Raw genomic sequence first — 22117 nt, 5'->3', positions numbered from 1 at the left:
TCAGGACACCCAAGCTACATGGTGAGACCCTGACTAAAAAAAAAAAAGAAATTCTTAAAATTTTTATATAAAATAAAACAAAAAGTAGCAAAGTGTAATCACTATAATCAGTTCCCCTTTCTAGCCCTCAGTTCTCTTCTTAGAAGCAATCCTTGTCAGTTCCTGGAATTACATCGGGGCTGTACTCTGGAAAAAAATGTCTGTACAGATCACGAACATATTGAGTAGAGTCTGGTATGGTGGCTCATACCCAGAATCCCAGCACTTCAGAAGATGAAGCAGGAGAACTTCGGCTTCAACCTGTCTGTCTGGAGTTCAGAGAGAGTTTTAGGCCAACCTGGGTTACATTGTGCCAAAAAATAAAAAAATAAAAAAATAAAAACAAAAGGGAAAAAGAAAAAAGAAAAAGAAAAGCAAAACAAGAACTGAAACAGAGTAAAAAAGAAGAAAAGAAACAGCCTGAGGCCTTTTGGGAAATTCTGGGGACTTGGTAGGCAATAATATGGTGAGTGTGGCTTGGGGAGTTAGGCATACACAGCCTTGGCTAAACAACTGATTCTGTTAGTCTTATTATTCTCCGTCTCACATAGGTGTCAGAGACACAATCCAGACTGATCTAGTTTAAAGATTTATTGGCTTTTACTTCTACTTCTGGAGCCCAGTAACACCCACTCTACAACGCAGAGTGGGTATTCGAAGGGGCTGAGCAGAGAGATGGAGGAGGCTGGAGAATACTCCCCCTACCCCCCAGAACAGAACACAGATAGGTCATTTCACAAAGCTCTCCACGAAATGACTAACAAAGAGGAGACTTCTGGCCCACACAGGACTCCTGGGGAGCTGGGCTATAGTTTCTCACCAGACTTAAGGAAAGTGACTTTCAACTTGTAGGCGTAGAACTTTAAGCCTTAGTGATCCCAGTGTGGTTTTGTACTTAGGGCCTACTGCACAGTTAAGCCCAAACTGTCTGTCTGTCTACCATCTACCTACCTTTTAAAAATATTTTAAGGTTAATTTTTCCCTGTGTGTTGAGTGTTTCTGTATGAGCACTATGTGCATGCCTACTGCCTGCACAGGCCAGACTTAATACCTTATGAGTTGGATCCCCTGGAACGTGTTGGAGTTCCAGACAGTTGTGGGCTGCTGTGTTGGTGCTGGGAATGGTAGAGTACTTGCCTAGCATTCAAGCAGGTCTGGGATCATTCTCCAGCACCCCGTGGGGCATGATGGTGTATGCCTATAACTGCAGCTCTGAGGAGACTGGAGCCAATAGGACCACAGATTTAAGGCTATCTTGCTATGTAGGGAGTTCTAGGCTAGCTTGGGCTTCTTGAAACCCTGTCTCAAAAAGAAAACGAACCAGAAAAAACAGCTAGTGGATACAAAACCACAATTCTCACCTGAACAAAAGGCAGTTTATTCTGGAGCTAAGTATGAGTGTCCATGGCCGGAAATAGAGATTCAGATACAGGTTTTCCATTAATGCCATGTTCTCTCATGCCAGGGTTTCTTTGTGTAGCCCTGGCTGGCCTGGAACTCATTCTGTAGACCAGGCTGGCCTCAAACTCAGAGATCTGTCTGCCTCTGCCTCCCGAGTGCTAGATGTCAGGCAGACCACCACCTGGATCTTCCATGAAGTTTTATAAAAAAGAAAGCCATATGTCCAGATACCTCCAGGCTTCAGGCTATCTGAAGTCTTAGCATTTTGGTTGGTGGGAGCTACTGTTCTGTGCTACATTCCAAAAGGTTTACCCTACAGCCACAAAGACATTAGGTCACCCAGGATGGGTGACCATAAATGGCCATGGAAGTTGATTTGCTCAAGATAACTAGGTTCTGGACTTGCAATACTTTACCATTGAATCAGCCTGTGGTCCAGCAGGTGTGGAGGAATTCCACAATCTGAAACAAACTGAGTATGGCTACTTCTGCTGGAGACAGAATGGCTGATACACAGTGAGTTCCAGGCAGGCTAAGACTGCATAGGAGACTTTGTCTCAAAAAAAAAAAAAAAAAAAAAAAAAAAAAAAAAAAAAAAAAAAAAAAAAAAAAAAAAAAAAAAAAAAAAAAAAAAAAAAAGACCAAATGAAAACAAGATTGGTTTGAGGCAAAATACTAAAGTTATTATAATATGATTGACAGATATGTGTTGCTGAGATAATATTTTTCAGTGTTTCTTAAAGTGAAAACAATTTTTAAAGATTTGGGTCTGGTTAATTTCAGTAGGTGATGATTTTTTTTTTTTATTTGCAACTTTAAAAAAAAATAAGTTGAAAATAAAGCTATTTTTAGTAACAAAGTTTACTAGTAAATAATCCCAGCACTTAAGAAACAGAGGCAGACAGATGTCTGTGGGTTCAAGGCAGTCTGGTCTACAAAGTGAAGTTCAGGCCAGCCAGGGCTACATAGCGAGACCATAACAGCAGGGTAGTGGCACATGCCTTTAATCCCAGCACTCAGGAGGCAGAGGCAGGCACATCTCTGAGTTTGAGGCCAGCCTGGTCTATAGAGAGAGTTCAAGGACAGCCAGGAATATACAGAGAAACCCTGTCTCGAAAAACAAACAACAACAACAAAAACAACAAAAAATTCAATCACTGTATGGGTATGTGCATCTGCATGCAGTTCCTGAAGAGGCCAGAAGAGAGAGAGAGTGAGAGTTCCCGAAGCTGGGGTTATAGGTGGCTGTGAGCCACTTGTCATTGGTGCTTGGATCCAAGCTCAGGTCCTGTCTTAGTCAGGGTTTCTATTCCTGCACAAACATCATGACCAAGAAGCAAGGTAGGGAGTAAAGGGTTTATTCAGCATACATTTCCACATTGCTGTTCATCACCAGAGGAAGTCAGGACTGGAACTCAAGCAGGTCAGGAAGCAGGAGCTGACGCAGAGGCCATGGAGAGATGTTCCTTACTGGCTTGCTTCCCCTGGCTTGCTCAGCCTGCTCTCTTATAGAACCCAAGACTTCCAGCCCAGGGATGGCACCACCCACAAGGGGCCCTACCCCCTTGATCACTAATTGAGAAAATGCCCCACAGCTGGGTCTCATGGAGGCACTTCCCCAACTGAAGCTCCCTTCTCTGGGATAACTCCAGCCTGTGTCAAGTTGACACACAAAACCAGGCAGTACAGGTCCCCTGTGAGAGCAACACTCAATTTTAACTGCTGAGCCATATCTTCAGGCCCCAAAATGAAAACTATTTTAAAACATTCAACAATTACAGAGGCCGTGAGAACCACGCATGTATGAAGGTGCTTCCTTCTTCTCTTACCCCAGAGACAGATTTACCGTGAGTTGACCTAGCTGACTGGCAGTGACAGACTTTCGACAGGAGTGCATCACCAAGGAACCAGGGAAATCCCGGAAGCAGAAATGGCGTGACAAGGGTCCATGTTGGGCACAGGGACCCTTGAGAGGATCCAGAGGCAGCTGGTGGGGAGGAGATCTCTCCAAGATCACCATTCCCTAGTAGGTAAATCTTCCCAAAAATAAACACAGGGTCAAGTAGGATTGTCCACTGCTGGGTGAATGGAGGAGAAAGAGTTTCTGGGGGTGGGACACATCTATTACACACACGGGGCCTGAGTAGGCCTCTCCTAGTTCTAAACAGAGGGTCTCCCTAAGTAGCTAAAATGGCCAGGAATTCCCAGTACTTCTATCCCGTGGCCTAAGAGCTGGGATTTCAGGTATGTGCCATCACTTTGCTGGACCCTTGGATGTAATGGGTACTCTGTGAGCCTTTCCTATCAGAACTTTGTAATATCGCTGGGTACTGTGTAGAAAAATTTAGCCAACACTGATTCTCCTCTGCCCCTGGTGTTGGGGATTGTTCTCAGGTCCTTGTTCATACCAGATAAGCTAAGGACCCATCAATTTCTGTCCCCACACTCACCAGTCAGAGACAGCAATCTCCACACCACCACTGTCCAGCAGCTCTGGCCACAGACCCTTCTCCACATCCACAGCCTGCTTCTTGGAACACCACTAGGAAGGTTAGAGAGGGGTCATTAGACCAGGCAGGCCTTTCTCAACAAGAGCTCCGGCCCTTGGGAAAGAGGGCTTTTCACCTGAAGGAAGTCACGAAGCAGGTCTGTGAGGGCCCCGGCACCACCTTTACGTTTTTCTCTACCAGCCTTCACCCCTACCATCTTCTAAGATCCATTCTTCTCAGCCTTCTGTTATATAATCAGACGTAAGCCAAGTAATTCTGCAGCATGTAGGAAGCTGAGGCAGTGGGATTGCTGTGAATTCAAGGCCATCTAGGGGCTATAATGTGAGACTGTCTCAAAAGAAAAACAAACAAAAGACTTGTATACAAAACCCAGCAATCTCCCTGCAGCTTCTAGATGGCTCCTCCCCTAACCTTTCCCATTGGGTCCTAGAACACCGCCCCAGACCTTAGCACAACTGAGTCCATGGTGGAAGTACCATTCCGGCTGTAAAACTCAGCGTGTAGACAGCACTGCCTGCCAAAAATGAAAACACAGACCTAACCCATCAAAGGCCGTAGCTCTGAGGAAGTATGAAGCTTGCGGTTTTGACTTCTGTAGTTCTGTTTCTGGTTAACTGTTGTTAATTGAAGGGTATCAACCCAGGATATGGTTTTGTACTTAAAAGTTTACCCCGAGAAAGACTTGGGGCCACATTGGGACCCTAAACATGCATTGCGGTCACCAAATTTAATAAAGATTTTCTATTGGCTTAAACGTATGTCCTAGAAGTCTTCTCTGGTGGAAACCCCACAACAGGTCCTTGGGACCCTGTCCCTTAGTCCTCTTCCTGACAAGTTTTTTTTTTTTTTTTTTTTTTTTGGTTTTTTGAGACAGGGTTTCTCCGTGTAGCCCTGACTGACTGTCCTGGAACTCACTCTGTAGACCTGGGTGGCCTCAAACTCAGAAATCCGCCTGCCTCTGCCTCCCAAGTGCTGGGATCAAAGGCGTGTGCCACCACCGCCCGGCTCCTGACAAGTTTCATTATTTTTCTTTTTCTTAATATAAAGCAGAAAAAGGAGATTTACTCAGTGCGGCCACATTTGGGAGAAGGACAAATGATCCAGTGAAACTGTATTGGGGGCCCTGAAGCGAGATTAAAATTTAAGCAGAGGCCAGAGATCAGCGAATGCAAGCAGTCTGTGTCACGGTGTGGCCCAGCGCTGGCTGACGCGGCCTTGCTGGTGCTTCAGGCTCTTCCTGGAAGGTGGTCGGACTAGGTGTTGGAGCTCTGTGGAGTCTCTCCGTGGAGACCAGGCTCCCTCTGCCTAGGGCTTTTCCTTGCTTGCAGAAGGAGATTCCTGAGGAAATGCTCTGTGGATCTGTGTTTCAGTGGTCTGATTGAGAGACACGGGGTCTCATTAGAATACATTTATTCCTGCCAGAACAGTTAGGGGGTGGGGCGGGGGAAGAGGCTTTGGCTGTCTTGGAATTGACTCTGTAGACCAGGCTAGCCTCGAACTTCCAGAGCTCTGCCTGCCTCTGCCTCTTCAGTGGTGGTACTACTTTGCCCAGCGGAATTCCTTACTTTCTATATGTCTATGTTGGAAACAAATATAAACAGAATACAAGTAGGGGTCAAGGTCAGAACCCAAAGTGTCAGGTAGTGAGCAAGCATGTTTCCATAACCCGTTGGCCCCTCCTCCCAGCTCAGCCCCTCCCACTCACCTGGGTTACTCCACCTTTGTTTAGATCCCTTACAAGAGTTAACAGCCTTTGCTCTGTTTCCTGTCTAAGGAAGTGAAGAATGAAGAAAAGATAGCAGGCACCAAAAGATTTTATCTAGAAATTCTCTAGAGGGACCTGTAAAGGCGTTGCTTGCTAGGTGTGTAGCTTGGTGGGTTTTGTTTTGTTTTTTTGTTTTGTTTTGTTTTGTTTTCTTTTTCATCGGCCTTTTTTCCAGGTGTAGATTGGATTGTAGGTCTTATAATTTTGGTCATACGCATGCTTAGTCATGTCTAGCTCAATAGAGGCTTTTCTCTCCTAGTGTACACATGCACCTAGAACTGATTCAGGCTGGTTGGGCTCATGCTCTCTAGTGCTGAATCTGTTTGATTGCAAATTAGTCACACAAGAGTTGCTGGGGAAGAATTGGGTCCCACTTTGCCTGGAAGGGGTTGTGTGTAGGTGTGCCCAAAGTGAGGGTGGGGTATCCCCGAGTTGCTAAACTATCTCTGTAATCTGATGCTAGACTACCTCCATCTAGGTTAACAGCATCTTTGCTGCCTCCCCTCTGAGAGCCTGACTATCCGCAGCCCTTGTGGTAATGAGACCAGGAATTAGATCCTCCCCGAGACCAGACAGTCAGGATGGCATCCTGAGACTTACATTCGACTGGTAGCTGAGGACCTTGACTTCCTAAAAACAAGAGAGACAAGGCAACCCACTGTGCACAGCTTGGCATCCACTCAGTCCCTCTTCTTCTTTCATATTCCTTTCTTATCTCGATATCTAGATATGATTTGCCTGCATGTCTGTCTGTCTGTCTCTGTGAGGGTGTCAGATTCCCTTAGAACTGAAGTTACAGACAGCTGTGAGCTGCCATGTGGGTGCTGGGAACTGAACCCGGGTCCTTTGAAAGAGCAGCCAATGCTCTTAACCGCTGAGCCATCTCTCCAGCCCCTCACAGCCCTTTCTTAAAACACCAAACAAAAAGTCAGCAACAGCAATCCACTTTCGGGATGTTCCCTGTTGAGCTGCTCTGGTAACCAGAGCTGCTACGTGGCTATGGCTTTCTCGAACTCTGTCTTGGTCCCTCCTACCTCCCACCCCATATGTCCTACCCTTTATCCCCCATCCTCCCACCCCAGTGCTCCACCCCAACCCCGCCATTCAAATAAAACTCTGTTACTTTTGCACTCGCCCGTTGATTATGTTGATTCCTTGGACCCATGAGACAAGAACTTGGCGTTAGCCTTGGGCATTGGGAGTTCTGGTGACCCTTAATCCCAGCACCCTTGGACCAATACTAAGCCCTGCTGATCTATTGACCGGACTCCAATGAATTTAGACCACCCAAGTCTTGTTTGGGTGGCCGGTGCAAGAACTCTTCCAAACCGGGAGTGCCTCACACAATGGCCTTGCATTTCCCTCTCTCCCATAGGCTATCTCTGTTTAATTAAAATGGGAACTCAGGTCTGACCCAGAATGACGTCCTAGCTTTTAAAGAAAACTCAACAGACCCTAATTCTTTTTCCATGGAGTATGGCAGCTTGAGCTGTGACTCCAGTCTGGATCATCCTGTGGTGTGATTTTCATAAAAAGGGACCAATCTCGTGGGACTTACTCATGGGGCCTGGCTCCTCCCTGCCCTTCCCACAGGACCTGGGGATTCTTCTTGAAGACGCTTTTTCTTCGGTATTTGGGTTTTTTTTTTTGTCTTGGATACCGTATCATTTACAACTTGTGACACAGATCGCCAGACTTTAGAGCTTCCCTAACTGGGTGCCTCACCATGAACCACATACATAATGGTTCAAACCTTTTGAGTCAAACCGAGCACCAGCACATTACCTCTTTTGCATTCAAAGGGAAAGAGGCCACTGGTAGGTCTCTACAGGGCTGAGATGGTTCAGCAGGTAAGAGCACTGACTGCTCTTCCGAAGGTCCTGAGTTCAGATCCCAGTAACCACATGGTGGCTCACAACCACCTGATCTGACATTTTCTTCTGGTGCGTCTGAAAACAGTTACTGTAGCTACTGTGAATTACGGAGCAAGCCGGCCTGGAGCAATAGGGGCAGGAGCGAGCAGGGCTGTCCTGAGTTAAATTCCCAGCAGCCACATGATGGCTCATGGCCATTTGTACATTTACAGTATACTCATACACATAAAAAAATAATAATCTTTTTTTTTTAAGAGCTGTGGCCTAGAACTCAGAAGGAAATTGGACTTTTCAGTGAGTTTATTCTTGGGAACTTTCTCAGTCCCACAATCAGAGAGGACCAATTCAAATATCTATATCCCTGCAATCTGTCAGCTGCCGCCTTCACCTCCCCTCCATAGCCTCCCCTCCTCTGCCTCCCAGCCTGGAGGATCACAGGCTATACTGATAGGAACAATTTAATAAAGAATCATGTGTCTGATTGCTTTTGCCAGCATGCATATATGAGCACCATGCATATGCAATGCTCTTGGCGGCTAGAAGAGGGCATCAGATCTCTTGGAACTGGAGTTAGCAGTGAGCGTTGCATAAGAGCAGCCAGTGCTCTTAACTGTGGAGCCATCTCTCCAGCCCTGCAGGACTTTAGTCTATACTGTGAGAGCACACTAGCTCTTCATCCTGTGGGAAGGGGGAGGGGTGTGCACACACGGATCCTAAGCAGCCCAGCACACTGCTAGTGCTTTGTTCTGAATTAATCCTCTGATCGTCAGCCCTTCCAGTAACCCTCAACTTAAAAGATTCAATTCCAAATTTTTGCCTATGTGTCAGGGGTGGGGACCCATTTGCTTTTACACTCTTGGTCACCATAGCAGAACTCTCCCACTGAGTTGTCTCTCCAGCCCATAAATATTTTCTTTATAAAATGCCTAGTGTTGGGTATTCTGCTGTTTCAACAGAAAATAGACTCATAGATTCTTCCAGTCAGAGGATTGGGAAAGGGTTTCTGTGGAAGGCCACCGAGGGCTCTTGGAGGTGTCAGTGGAGGGGCTGTGCCAGCCACAGTGCAGCTGGTTAAGAGCTCTACCCAGGTGGAGCTGGGATTCTTGATTGTGCTACAGAAAAGAATTTCAAAATAAACCACAAATAAGTAAAGTTGAAGTTTATCGAGCAGTTGGGTGTCAGGGGTGTATGTGACACCGTTGTGGGTATCCATAAGGGACAACTACTCAGAGACAGGTCTAAGCCAATAGAAAGCCTTCATTAGGCATCTGGGCTCTACACCGGGTGTTTGGGATCCCAGTGTAGCCCTGAGTCTTTCTCAGCATGAGCTTTTAACCACAAAATCACATCCTGTGTTGACACACTTAAGTTAACAAGAACAGCTAGCCAGACGCAGAACTACAGAAGCAGAAAAAACAAGGTTTGAACATTTAGAGAGTTTCCCAGAACGATGGCCGTGGACGGATTGGGCCTTTGTTTTTATTTGACAGGCGGTGCTGCATGTGTGTGGAGTTTTACAGCCTGAATAGTACTTCCATCATGGAGTCAGTGGGGGGAGGGGCCTTATAACACTGTTCCCGGGGAAACATCAGTAACCGTCTACTCACCCTAGATAGAAAACCAGTGACAAACCAAAGTACAGATCCTAGCAACGTCCAACGGTGAATCAGTGGCTTTCATTGACGTTACTTACAGGAGCAGAGATGAGTCAAAGACATCTGCATCCCTGAAGCCCACCCCCTCATGGTGACAGCTCACAAAGCTGGGAACCTGGACTGTGCTGCAGTACACAGCCTTCAGGTGTGTGTGTGTGTGTGTGTGTGTGTGTGTGTTAAAAAACCAAGGTTATTATCTCTGACAGCCTTGAGGCATAAGGATGCTGAGATGTGGAATAGAAGTGTGTGGAAGTTTGAATAATAGTGTTTTCCGTGGCCAGACAGTGGTGGCACAAGCTTTTAATCTAAGCACTTGGGAGGCAGAGGCAGGTGGATCTCTATGAATTCCAGGACAGCATGGGCTACACAGAGAGACCCTATCTTGAAAAAAAAAAACCCAAACAAACAAACAAACAAAAAAGCGCATTCCCCAATAGACTTACTTACTTGAATCCTTCGTCCTCAGCTGGTGGGATATTTAGGAGGCGTGGCTTTGATGGAAGAAGTACTATCGCTGGAGGCAATATTTGAGAATTTAAAAGGCGGATACCATTTCCGGTTTGAGATGTGAGCTCTCAGTCCCTGCTGGCGTGACATATCAGGTGCTGACAGCTGCTTGCTACTACTCTACTTCCCGTACATCATCTCCTGGCCCCTGTGGGCAACTACACTTCCGCGCACGTACCTACATACACATGCACACATGCACACACATGTGCTCGCAGATAGACACATAATTAAAAATAAAATCATTAAAAGGTAATATAAATACAACAGACCACACATGATTTAGAAATGTAAAATTATAGCAAATTTAACCTCAAGGACTGGCTCAGACTCAGTAGTAGAGCCCCTGCCTAGAATCCCCCAGTGAGGGGCTGGGGGCGTGGCTCAGTGGCAGAAAGCTTGCTTAAGCATGCTAGAGCCATGCAGACTCAAAGCTTTTCCTAAAACTCTGATGTATGGAGAAGGAAACCAGGAGTATGCCTACCAGCAGGGCCTTGCAGGAGCTGCAGTTTTGGATCTTAGAAACTTAACTTTCCCCTCTAAAGAGTTATGGTTATCAGTCCCAAGCCGCTGTGATGTGCTTCTGACGTCCTAGGTCCTTCTTGTGCAATGTGGCTTGATTAGCTTCCCAATGACTTCTCCATTGTGTGACAGTTTTCTGCTGACTTGTCCACTCCTTCCCCCGCCCCCAACAGTATGCAAGATGCTATATTGCTTAATAAACCTGCTGCTTGAGTCATCAGTCAGGCAGACCTCCAGACTGCAATTTTCTGTCGTGTTTATTTTCTCATCCCTGATCCTTCCCCCTCCACGTCCTGCATTTTGGTACCCTTCTATTCCTGTAGGATCATGTTCCTGGAGTTCCTTGGTTTGATAGCCTCTACTGCAAATGACAACACAAACAGAACTTCCAACTTAATTGGCTTTAATTGGAAGGTCAGCACTGGGCAGAATGAGTGTTCTGATGAGCTGAGCCAAGGAGGTTGGCTTTAAAGGCATGAAAAGACCAAGGGAATAAAACAGGATAAAAACGAGGGGTGGAAGCCACCGAGATGGCTCATTGGGTAAAGGAGTTTGCAGCCAAGCCTGACAACCTCAGTCTGATCGATGGGATCCACCTGGGACTCGGGAGGTAGAAGAAGAGCTCCAACGGCCAGGTGTCCTATGACTTCCACAGGTATGCTGTGGTATATGTGCACACACACATATAGCACCTCTCCACTTCCCTACACTAAAGTAAATAAGCATAATAGAAATAATAAACTTAGAAAAAAAAGATTGATGGAAGCTGGGTGTGCTTGCTCATGTTTTTTTTTAAAGATTTATTTTATGAGTATGAGTACACTGAAGCTGTACAGATGGCCATGAGCCATCATGTGTGTGGCTGCTGGGAATTGAACTCAGGACCTCTGCCTCCTCACTTGCTCTGGCCCCGCTCGTTCCAGCCCCCCTCGCCCCCATCCTTCGGGAGGCAGAGGGAGGCAGATCTCTGTGAGTTCGAAGCCAGCCTGGTCTACAGAGTGAATCCAGGACAGCCAGGGCTACACAGAAAAACCTTGTCTTGAAAAAATGGGGGAGGGGGGACTGGAGAGATAGCTCAGCAGTTGAGAGCATTGACTATTCTTCCAGAGGTCCAGAGTTCAATTCCCAACAACGACATGGTGGCTCACAATTACCATCTGTAATGGGATCTGATGTCCCCTTCTGGTGTGTCTGAAGACAGCTACAGTGAATTACTCTGGAGCGAGCAAGCAGGGCTGCAACAAGCAGAGTGGAGTGAGTGGGCCGGCAGAGGTTCTGAGTTCAATTCCTAGCAGCTACACACATGATAATAGTTCATGGCCATCTGTACAGCTACAGTGTACTCATACACATAAAATAAATAAAATAAATCTTTAAAAAATCAAAAAGAGGGGCTGGAGAGATGGCTCAGCGGTTAAGAGCACTGACTGCTCTTCCAAAGATCCTGAGTTCAAATCCCAGCAACCACATGGTGGCTCACAACCATCCATAATGAGATCTGATGCCCTCTTCTGGTATGTCTGAAGACAGCTAGAGTACTTACATATAATAGTAAATAAATAAATCTTTAAAAAATAAAAAGAGGAGACTTTAAAAAAATAAATAAATCTTTTAAAAAAGTAAAAGAAAAAAATGGTTGATGGGTTCAAAGTTCACAGTTACTTTTCATATAAAAATAAAAACAGGACTGGATAGATCGCTCAGGGGTTAAAGGGACCATGAATCTCAGCACCCATGTCTTGCAGCTCACAAGGGCATACCACAATTCTGTCTCTGGAGGGTCTGATATCCTTTTCTGGCCTCTTTGCATATTCATGCATGGATTCTCTCTCTCTCTCCACACAAACTCCACTAACTTTTGTCTCTTTTTTAAATTCATTTTACATCCCTAACACAGCCCCCTCTGTCTTCTCTTCCAAGTCTCACCCTTACAAATCCCTCTCCCTATTACCCCCATTCCTTGTCAGATTAGGGGAGCCCCCCCCCCCCGTATCACCCTACCCTGGGGCATCTAGTGTCAACAGGACTAGGCACATCCTCTCTCACGGAGGCCCATCTAGGCAGTCCGGGCATGGAGAAAGGGATCCAATGGCAGGGAACAGAGACCTAGACAGCTCCCGCCCCACTTGTTAGGGGAACCACATGAGCACCAAGCTACACATTTGCTACAGATCACACAAACACTCTTACATACATACATACATACATACATACACACACACACACACACACACACACACACACACGCTCACACAATTAAAAACATTTTATTTTGTAAGCAAAAAAGAGAAGATGTTGTCTATGCCCATAAAATCTGACCAGTCTAGGAGTGCAGCCATTCTCTCCCCTGGTTTCTTGAATAAACCAGTTCAGTTCGTGTTGCAGCATGGGGAACACCATGTTGGTTTGGCCAGCTGGTTCTGATGGAGGAAGTGGATACAGACCAGCAACCTTGAGGCCACCTGTAAATCTGATTTGACAGTTCCAATAAACATCCATGAAAGGGTGATTAGCTTCCTTAATCATCAGGAACACACAAATTGAAACTATTACACACGCACCAGATGTGAAAACAAACAAACAGCTTTTATTGCTGGGGCCAGATGAGACAGACACTCACCCTCCTCTGACTGCCGCATGTGAGTGGGGGTTGGCATTGCTGGCTTGCAACATTGTCAGACAGTTCCGAACTGCAGCTGAGCGAGTGCTCTGCCGAGACCTGCAGTGGTGCTGTCACGTGCTCAGAGAAATCTTGCATATGTGCATATCCAGATTCTAGATCGTTTGCCGCAGTCTTATTTTACACAGGCTTAAATGAAACAAACCAATGTCTGCCACAGTGATGGTAAATCAATACTCCACAAGCCACAAGACCTCGAAGGCCTGTCAAATACAACGTAGAAGGAGCTCAGACAATTAAGGTTAAGGAGATAAGCCAGACACCACAGAGCAAGGAGGACACAGTTCAGGACAGATGGTGCTCTTTCTCTGTTTGGAAATGGAGGTTGGCTATGAAGTCCTGGCTGGCCTGGAACTCACTTGCTGTGAGTGGAGCTGCTGGTGGAACTCCTGGGCTTGGTGCATGTGAGGCGAGCACTCCACCCACAGAGCCATGTCCACAGCCTGCTGCCCCGTCTGCGGGGGCGTTCAGCAGGGACCTAGGGCAGGGGAGAGAGATTGAGGTGGGACAAGAGACATGAAGAATGAGAGTAAAACAGGTGTCTGATCAAGCTCTGAAAACTTTACTTCAGGGATGGCAATATAAGCATAAACAAGAGGAGGCTTCAAGGGTGAGGGGGAAGAGCCCGGGGCCTTTCTGAAGGCCAGGTGGCAATCTTTCAGTCTCTTTCAGTTCATGGTGCTCTTCTCTGTTTGGAAACGGAGGTTGGCTATGTACCAGCGGTCACAGTGTCCTCCTACAAATATTCTTATTGTTAGACTACACATGTTCTCTCAGGGATGTATGTGTAAGCTAGTACATTTCCACAAGTCCATGGCTCCCGGCAGCCTGCCTCTTGTGTTTCCAGTTCCCTCTAATAGATATCAGAAACCACAGATGTGCTCTGTCCATGTACTCGCAGTCTAGACTTCAATAATTCCAGGTATGTGGTGAATCTCCCACATGGCATATGATTCTTCAGCCAGCACTTGCTGGATGTCCTCTAATTCAGTTCATTCCCAATGTCATCTACCTTGGAAATAAAGCCTTTGGACGCAAGACTGTCCTCTACCACAGATGGCCATAACAAGCCCTGGTGCAGTAAGGGTTTTGCATCAATTGGCTATAAGTTGAGGTTGCTACGTGCTTTTCTTGAGTTCTATTAATTTTATAGGTTAGCTCACAGACCTCAGAAAACTTTACTTTACCCTTCCTTTCCTCTGTCCTCCTTAAAAAACTATTACTTCTTCTATTATTATTATTATTATTATTATTATTATTATTATTATTATTATTATTATCCTGTGCGAGGTACATGCACAATGTATGTGTGTATATCTGTGTGTACAGGTGTGTGTACTGCAGGCATGCCCATGCTCCAGCATGAAGGTCAGAGGACATCTTTCAGGAATTGGTTCTCTCTTTCTGCCATGGATTCTGAGAACCCAGGGATTGAGCTCAGGCTCTCAGATGTGCATGGCAGGCACTTCCACCTTCCCCGGCCCTCCTTGCCTCCCTCCACCCTCCCCCCCTCTTTCTTTTCCTCTCTTCCTCTTTCTTCTTCCTCTCTCTCTCTCTCTCTCTCTCTCTCTCTCTCTCTCTCTCTCTCCCTCTCCCTCTCCCTGCCCCTCCCCATCTCCCTCTCCTTTTTGAGTCAGGTGTCCCTCCATAGCCCAAACTGGCCTTGAACACGAGGCAATCCTATCATAGCATTCCAAGTGCTAGGATTACAACTTAAATGGTTTCTGAGCTTTGTTTCATATAAAATATACACCTATGCTGGCAACATTGGTTTTGTGGGTTTTTAAAAATTCATTTAATAATATTTTTATTATTATTTATTGATGTGTGCATACGTGTCTGTGTATGTACATGTGTCTAAGGAGGCCATTGGGGTGTTGATCCTGGAAGCTGGAGTTTCTGGCAATTGTAAGCTTCCAGATTTAGGTGCTGGGAACCAAGTGCAAACCCTGTGAAAGAACAACACACTCCCTTAGCTACCGAGGCATGTTAACGTGTAGGAGTGTTTTGCCTCTATGTATGTAGGTGTGCCATGTGCTTAGAGGCCAGAAGAGGGTGTCAGATCCCCTGGAACTGAAGTTACTGATATAGCAGATGCTGGAAACTTGCTGCACAGGACCATATCCCCGAGCCACACTGCTGCCATCTTCCCGCTTGCAAAGGATCATTGCAGCTGGGCTTGTTGATTGACTGTTGGTGTTCTTTCATAGAAGGAGGGGATGGGGAACATCACGGAGTCCCTACCTGAGTATCCAGCATGAGTATAGGTGTGTGCAATTCTGCCTTACTTGTATGTGGTCTTGGGATTTTGGGGTAAGGGCTAGAGGATATGTGTGGGAAGTGTTTGGTCCACGACCCGCCCCAGAGATTGAGGTTCATATTTTACATATCAGAGTAGATCTGGCCTTCACGTTCTCCCAGCACCCCTTAGTCCCTACCTGGCATACTCTGCCCCAACCATGAACTTTCCAGCCCAGGGGTCGGCTGCCCTTCCTCCAGAGGCTCCTCCCTATGTAATCCAGACATTTCTCTCTGTGTGTGTCTCTCTCTGTGTGTCTCTCTTCCCCTTCATTCCCCCTCTGTCTCCTCCTCCTTCTCTTCTTGCCTTTCTCTGTGTGCTTCACCCCCACCCCACCATGGCGACTCCCCTGGCCTCAATCCTCGGGGCCAGTGAACTCGCCAATAAACTTGCCTTTAATATAATCTAATCTGGCTTGAATTGGCTCATTTTACTAGCATAGAAATAACCTATTGGGAATGAGTTGGGTGGGGCTAGAAGCTCCATCTATATAGCCTTAAGAAGTCACTTGCTGTGGGCGGTGGTCTCGCACACCTTTAATCCCAGCACTTGGGTGGCAGAGGCAGGCGGATTTCTGAGGTCGAGGCCAGCCTGGTCTACAGAGTGAGTTCTAGGACAGCCAGGGCTACACAGAGAAACCCTGTCTCGAAAAACAAACAAACAAAAAATTGACTTTCTGAGATGGAGTCTCATTATAGCCCAGGTTGGCTTCAAAGTTGAAATGTGGCTGAGGGAGACCTTGAACACCTGACCCTCCCACCTTCACATTCTAAGTGCTAGGACCACTTATGCGCCATGATGATCCATTTATGCAGCACTGAGGAGCCATACCAGGGCTTCTGCAGTCTAGGAATATTATTTTTATATTATTTAAATATAATATATTTATATTTTAAGTATAAAATATAAATATATTATATTTTAAATATTTTTAATACCAGCTGGGTATATTATTTTATAAATGAATATACAATGTTCACATCTATAAACGACATTCAGAATTTGTCTAAAGAGTAGATTTATATAACACTACTGAAAGTAAAGCTAGTTTTTAAAAATGTCTTTGTTTTTTTGTGTGTATGTGTGAGTATATTCCTGTGGACATATCTGCTTGGCATATCTGCTGAGGTCAAAGAATAACCCTTAGGATTTTTTTTTCCTCTCCTAGCACTATGTGGATTCCAAGGATGGAACTCAGGTCTCAGACTTTTGAGGCAAGCTCCTTATTGGCTTTCTTTCTTTCTTTCTTTCTTCTTTTCTTTCTCTCTTTCTCTCTTTCTTTCTTTCTTTCTTTTTTGTTTTTTGTTTTTTTGAGACAGGGTTTCTCTATGTAGATTTACAGACAGGCTCCACTATACCCTGTGCATTCTGACATGACTGAGAATTGATTGTGACTAGGAGAGAGAGAGAGAGAAATGTCCACATGGGGTAAGGAGCTGAGAGCAGGTGGGGGGGGGAGAGATGGGGGTGGGAGTGGTAGGGATGAGGAATGGGGGGGCAAGGGATGGGAGGAGTAGGGGTAGGAGAAAGAGGGGGTGGTGTAGGGAGGTAGGGGTTAGGGGGAATGGGGGTTAGAGGAGGTGGGGTTTAGGGGAGTGGGGGATAGGGGTGGGGGTGATCTCTGTGTCACAGCTCTTTAAAATCCGCCTGCCTCTTCCTCCCAAGTGCTGGGATTAAAGGCGTGTGCCACCACCGCCCAGCAATATTTCAGCTCTTTTAGACAACATTCAATGAAGCAGCTCTCTCAAACAGTACTCAAGGGAAGTGCTGTGCGTATACACTTTATTCAAGGTGAACAAGGACTATATAAATCTTGGAAAGTGGGAAGGGGTTCCTCTTAGGGTGAAGTTTCATTGACTGAGGTTTAAGGTTCTGGGGATACCTCATTTGCATAGAGAAGAATACTAGGAAGTTGAACCGGTAGTGACATTCCTCAGGTAGTATGGGGGCTGGGCTCCCCAGATAAGGTAGAGAAGAGGAAGCCTGGCTCGAAAAGGGACTCCTCCATTTTGGCTGAGCTCAGGGGAGCTGCCTGGACACAGTAGACCTCGACCTTACTTAGCAGCGTTTCCCAACACTGATGTGGTGGCCTAGGCCTGCCTCATGTTCCTTCATCATGCCTTTCCATCATGGTGGGACAGTAGTCTCCTTGTCAGGGTACTTCATTACAGAGACAGAGGGACCACAGATGCATCCTGGGGAGGACTCTACTATCAGGAGGGCCTTAGTGGCCTGGTGCTCAGTGGTTAAGAGCAGTTGCTGTTCTTCCAAGAGATCTGCTTTGGCTCCCAGCACTCACATCAGGCAGCTCACAACTCATTGTAACTCTAGTTGCAAGAGATCTAACACCCTCTTCTAGCCTTCTGTTTACACTTGAGGCACACACAGAGAGACATACACAAACACAGACACACACGAACACACACAGACACGCACACACACACAAAACCTTTTTAAAAAGAAGGTTATCAGCAAACATAGGCTTATATTTCTAGAACTTTGAGCCAAAATAAAGTTGTTTTGTGTCCATGCATTTTGGTTTTATTTTTCTCGTTAAGGCAGAGTCTCACATATCCCAAGCTGGCCTTCAACTTGCTATATATTCAAAGAGGACCTTGGTCTTACCTTGAGATTACAAGTGTATGCTACCACACCTGGTTTATGCTGTGCTAGGGATGGAAACCAGAATCTTGGCCACTCTAGGCAAGCTGTCAACATCCTTAAGCCTGGTGTGTGTGTGCATGCCTGTGTGTGTGTGTGTGTGTGTGTGTGTGTGTGTGTGTGTATCATGTGTCTGTGTTAATATATGAGTGTGTGCACATGTGTACCACGACACCTGGGGAGGTCAGAAGATAACCATGGGTTTTGGTCCTCACCTGCCACCTTGTCTGATACATGATCTCTCTGTTGTTACTGATACAGCGTATGCTGGGCTAGCTGACCCATGAGCTTTTTGATGATTTCCTGTCTCTGCCTGGGACACAAGAACACAAGAACACTGGGATTACAGTGGGATTGCAACACCACATTTACCTTTACCTGAGTCCTGGAGCTTTGAACTGAGGTCCTCATACTTGGGATCTACTCACTGAGCCTCAGACCCATTTTCTCTACATGACACATATTCTCAGGTATTTCCTTATAACAACACAAAACAGGCGAATACAGAGAAGGAGCCAAAATCTCGGTGCCCATGATGAAGCTGTGTGTTTTCTTCACTGTGGGCTGGCCAGTGCTGCTGAGATCAAAGGTCATAGTGAGCATGCCTGTAATTCAAGCCCTTGGGAGACTGAGGCAGAAGTGTGAGCATAGGCTACATAGTGACTTTGAAGAGAGCCTTGGTTACATAGTAATAAGGAAAATAAAACAAAACAAGTTGGAGACAATAGCACACCTCCTGTAATCCCAGAGTGTGGGAGGCGGAGGCTGGTGATCACTGAAGTTTGAGGCCAGCCTGGGTGTAGAATGATACTTTGTCTCAAAAGATTAAAAAAAATTGCTGGGAGGGGTGGCACATGTCTTTAATCCTAGCACTAGAGAGGACAGAGGCAGGTGGATCTCTGTGAGTTCAAGGCCAGCTTGATCTAGGGATTTCCAGGCAACCCAGAGCTACAGTGAGATCCCATCTCCAAAACAACAAAAAAAGATAAAGAAATCGAGGCTAGAGAAGTTAAGCTGGGACCAAGAGGACCTAAATTCACACTTGTGGCATAGACCACATGAATACATATAGATAAAAATAGAATAAACCTAAAAATATATAAATGAAAACAAAAATCTAAGGCCATGTGATTGAAACCCTCAGATAGATGCTCAAGGGCAGCTGTGTTGTAGCTGGCTGGTGGCTTGTAGCCCTGGGTATTTCCCAATAAGAGATGCTATCAGGGCCAGCTGCCCAGTATCTTATTGTCTCCTTCCCTCAGTTAAGGCCATCAATCAATCCACACATCCCAAGGAATGAGGGTGTGGCGGGAGTCCCGGGCAGCAGGTGTCCCATGCTACCTTCCCCTCAATGCACTACTTATTAGATGCGCTCCAAGCCATACAACCACCATTCTTCTGCTCCAGGTACTGTCAGACCCTCCAGAATGGTTCTGGTGGATCCCATTGGCTAGAATGGGGCCAGTTGCCAGTTGCTCAGTGAGAAAATAGCTGAAGGGATGTGGGACATCCTCCACTCTGCTCCAAACTGAGGACTGGGAGTCATTGTTGGGCATTCCTATGGCTTTCTCACAAAGTTTTCTGCAACACTGGATCCCAACTGAAGTTGACTTCCCAATACTCAATCCATAAATTGCATGTATGGACCCTGGGGATATTTGCTCCCTGCTTTGAGAACCTCTTGCATCGACAGTGAGCCTCAGGACGCTGTGTGTTAACCTATGCATGTAATTCCCAACCAACACTTGGCAGGCTTAGACAAGTGGATTGCGATGAGCTCAAGGATAGCCTGAGCTATGCAGCAACCTCCCTATCTCCAAAAGAGATACTCTATGTGTAGTGGTAGAGCTCCTGCCTAGAATCCCCCAGTGAGGGGCTGGGGGCGTGGCTCAGGGGTGGAGCCTCTGCCTAGAATCCCCCAGTGAGGGGCTGGGGGCGTGGCTCAGGGGTGGAGCCTCTGCCTAGAATCCTCCAGTGAGGGGCTGGGGGCGTGGCTCAGGGGTGGAGCCTCTGCCTAGAATCCCCCAGTGAGGGGCTGGGGGGGTGGCTCAGAGGTAGAGCCCCTGCCTAGAATCCCCCAGTGAGGGGCTGGGGACTTGGCCCAGTGTTAGAACACCTGCTCAGCATGCGGAAAGCCCTGGGCTCCAATTCCAGCAGCACACACACACTCACGCACACACAAAAACAACCTTTACAGAATGTAACTGGCAGCTAAGCACAATGACAACTGTAGTTGCTGCTTTGTGTCTGCAGGCTGTAGCTGGGTAGTGCCTCATGGGCCGTGGCACATGTGTGCCAATGTAGAGGACAACTTGCAAGAGTTGGTTCTCTACTTTCACCTTGTGGGCCCTGGGTTCAAATTTGAGTTTTCAGGCTGAACCCCCTCGTCAGCACCTGTCTGGGGTGTTTTTAGATGGAGATTTTAATCTGTAGTCCAGGCTGACTTCAAACTTGGGATCCTCCCTGTATTAGGGTTCTCTAGAGGAGCAGAGCTGATAGGATGTGTCTATCTCCTGTCTGTTTGTCTGTCTGTCTTACATACCAGAGGAGGCCATTGTGGGCAAAAGATCTCAAGTTCCAAGCCAGCCTGCATCATACATTATGAGATCCTGACTAAAAAGAAAAGAGATTAATCCCAGCACTCAGGAGGCAGAGGCAGGCCAGTCTCTGTGAGTTCAAGGCCAACCTGGTCTACTTAGTGATTTCCAGGTCAGCCAAGGCTACATAGAGAGATTTTGTTTCAAAGCAAAACAAAACAGAATAAAATAAAACAACAAATGCATAAATTCTAAAACTGAGAGCAATTAAGAGCACTGGCTGCTCTTGCAAAGGACCTAGGTTTGGTTCCCAGCACCTACGTGGTAACTCTCAACCACCTGTGACTCCAGCTCCAGGGGATCTGACGCCTCTTCTGGACTTCTCTAGCACCTGCATGCATGTGGTATACTTACATACATGCAGCCAAAACACCCATATGCTTGAAATAAAAGTGGTTGAATTTTTTTTTTTTTGAGACAGGGTTTCTCTGTGTAGCCCTGGCTGTTCTGGAACTCACTCTGTAGACCATGTTGGCCTTGAATTCATAGAGATCTACCTGCCTCTGGTTCCCTCCGAGTGCTGGAATTAAAGGTATGCATCACTACTGCCAGGCATGGATGAATCTTAAAAAACAAAACAAAACAAAACCAACCAACCAACCAACTAACGAACCAGCCAACCAACCAACCAAAAACCCAATAAAATAAATCCTTTTTTAAAGAAGTTGTATTTATTATTTATTTTATGCATATGAGTACACTGTAGCTGTCTTCAGACACACCAGAAGAGGGCATCAGATCCCATTACAGATGGTTGTGAGCCACCATGTGGTTGCTGGGAATTGAACTCAGGACCTCTGGAAGAGGAACCAGTGCTCTTAACCATGGAGCCATTTCTCCAGCCCCAAAATAAATCTTTAAAAGGGGAAAGGCAGATAGATGGTAATACTGAAGGCTGTGGGTTAGGGAAAGTCTGATGGAGAAGGTGGCTTTTTTAAAAAAACAGATCTGTGCTGGTTAGTTTTGGGGTTTTTGTCAACTTTACACAAACTAGAGTCATTGGAGAATTGTTTTTGTCAGACTATCCTGTAGGCAGGTCTGTGGGAGCATTTTCTTGACTGATGATAGCTCCCAGCCCTCTGTGGGTGGTTCCACCCCTAGACAGGTGGTCCTGGGTTATGAAGAAGTCAGGTTGAGCATGCCTGTGAGAGCCAGCCAACACGTAGCATCACTCCATCAGCTCCTGCCTTCAAGTGCCTGCACTTGGCTTTCCTCAGTGATGGACTATGATCAGGTACAAGCCAAATAAACACCCTCCTCCATACATTGCTTTTGGTCCTGGTGTCTATCTCAGCAATGGGAAGCCAATAAGGATGGCATCTCAGATACTCAGACTGGCTCTGAACTCACTGTGTAGCTGAGGATGACCTTGTACTCCTGAATGTCTTGTCCCGTCCTCACTTCTGCTCTGGGATCAGAGGAGTGCACCACCACTCCTGACTTATGAGGGAACAAATCCAGAGCATGCTAGGCAATAGGCAAGCACTCTATCAAATGAGTTACATCCCCAGGCCAGAGGTGACATTTAAGCAATGATTAGGATGATGGGGGGAGGAAGGCCGAGTACTGAGACCTAAGGTGAATGTTTCCTCACAGGAGGATGGCTA

General features: G+C 46.3%; 1 long non-coding RNA gene across 1 annotated transcript; it reads right to left on the bottom strand.

Annotated features, from left to right (window-relative positions):
- Nucleotides 1-3063: 3063 nt before the first annotated feature.
- LOC116100431 lies at nt 3064-9854 on the bottom strand. The gene is made up of 3 exons (XR_004122574.1): nt 9692-9854; nt 4066-4277; nt 3064-3982 (listed from the first exon to the last, which is right to left on the bottom strand). It is a non-coding gene; the product is annotated as an uncharacterized LOC116100431 (long non-coding RNA).
- Between the last annotated feature and the right edge of the window lie 12263 nt (nt 9855-22117).

The sequence above is a fragment of the Mastomys coucha genome, unplaced genomic scaffold (genome assembly GCF_008632895.1).
Source record: "Mastomys coucha isolate ucsf_1 unplaced genomic scaffold, UCSF_Mcou_1 pScaffold21, whole genome shotgun sequence".
Lineage (NCBI taxonomy): Eukaryota > Metazoa > Chordata > Mammalia > Rodentia > Muridae > Mastomys > Mastomys coucha.
Note: the sequence above shows the minus strand (reverse complement) of the source record. Positions and strands in the feature narration are given on the sequence as shown.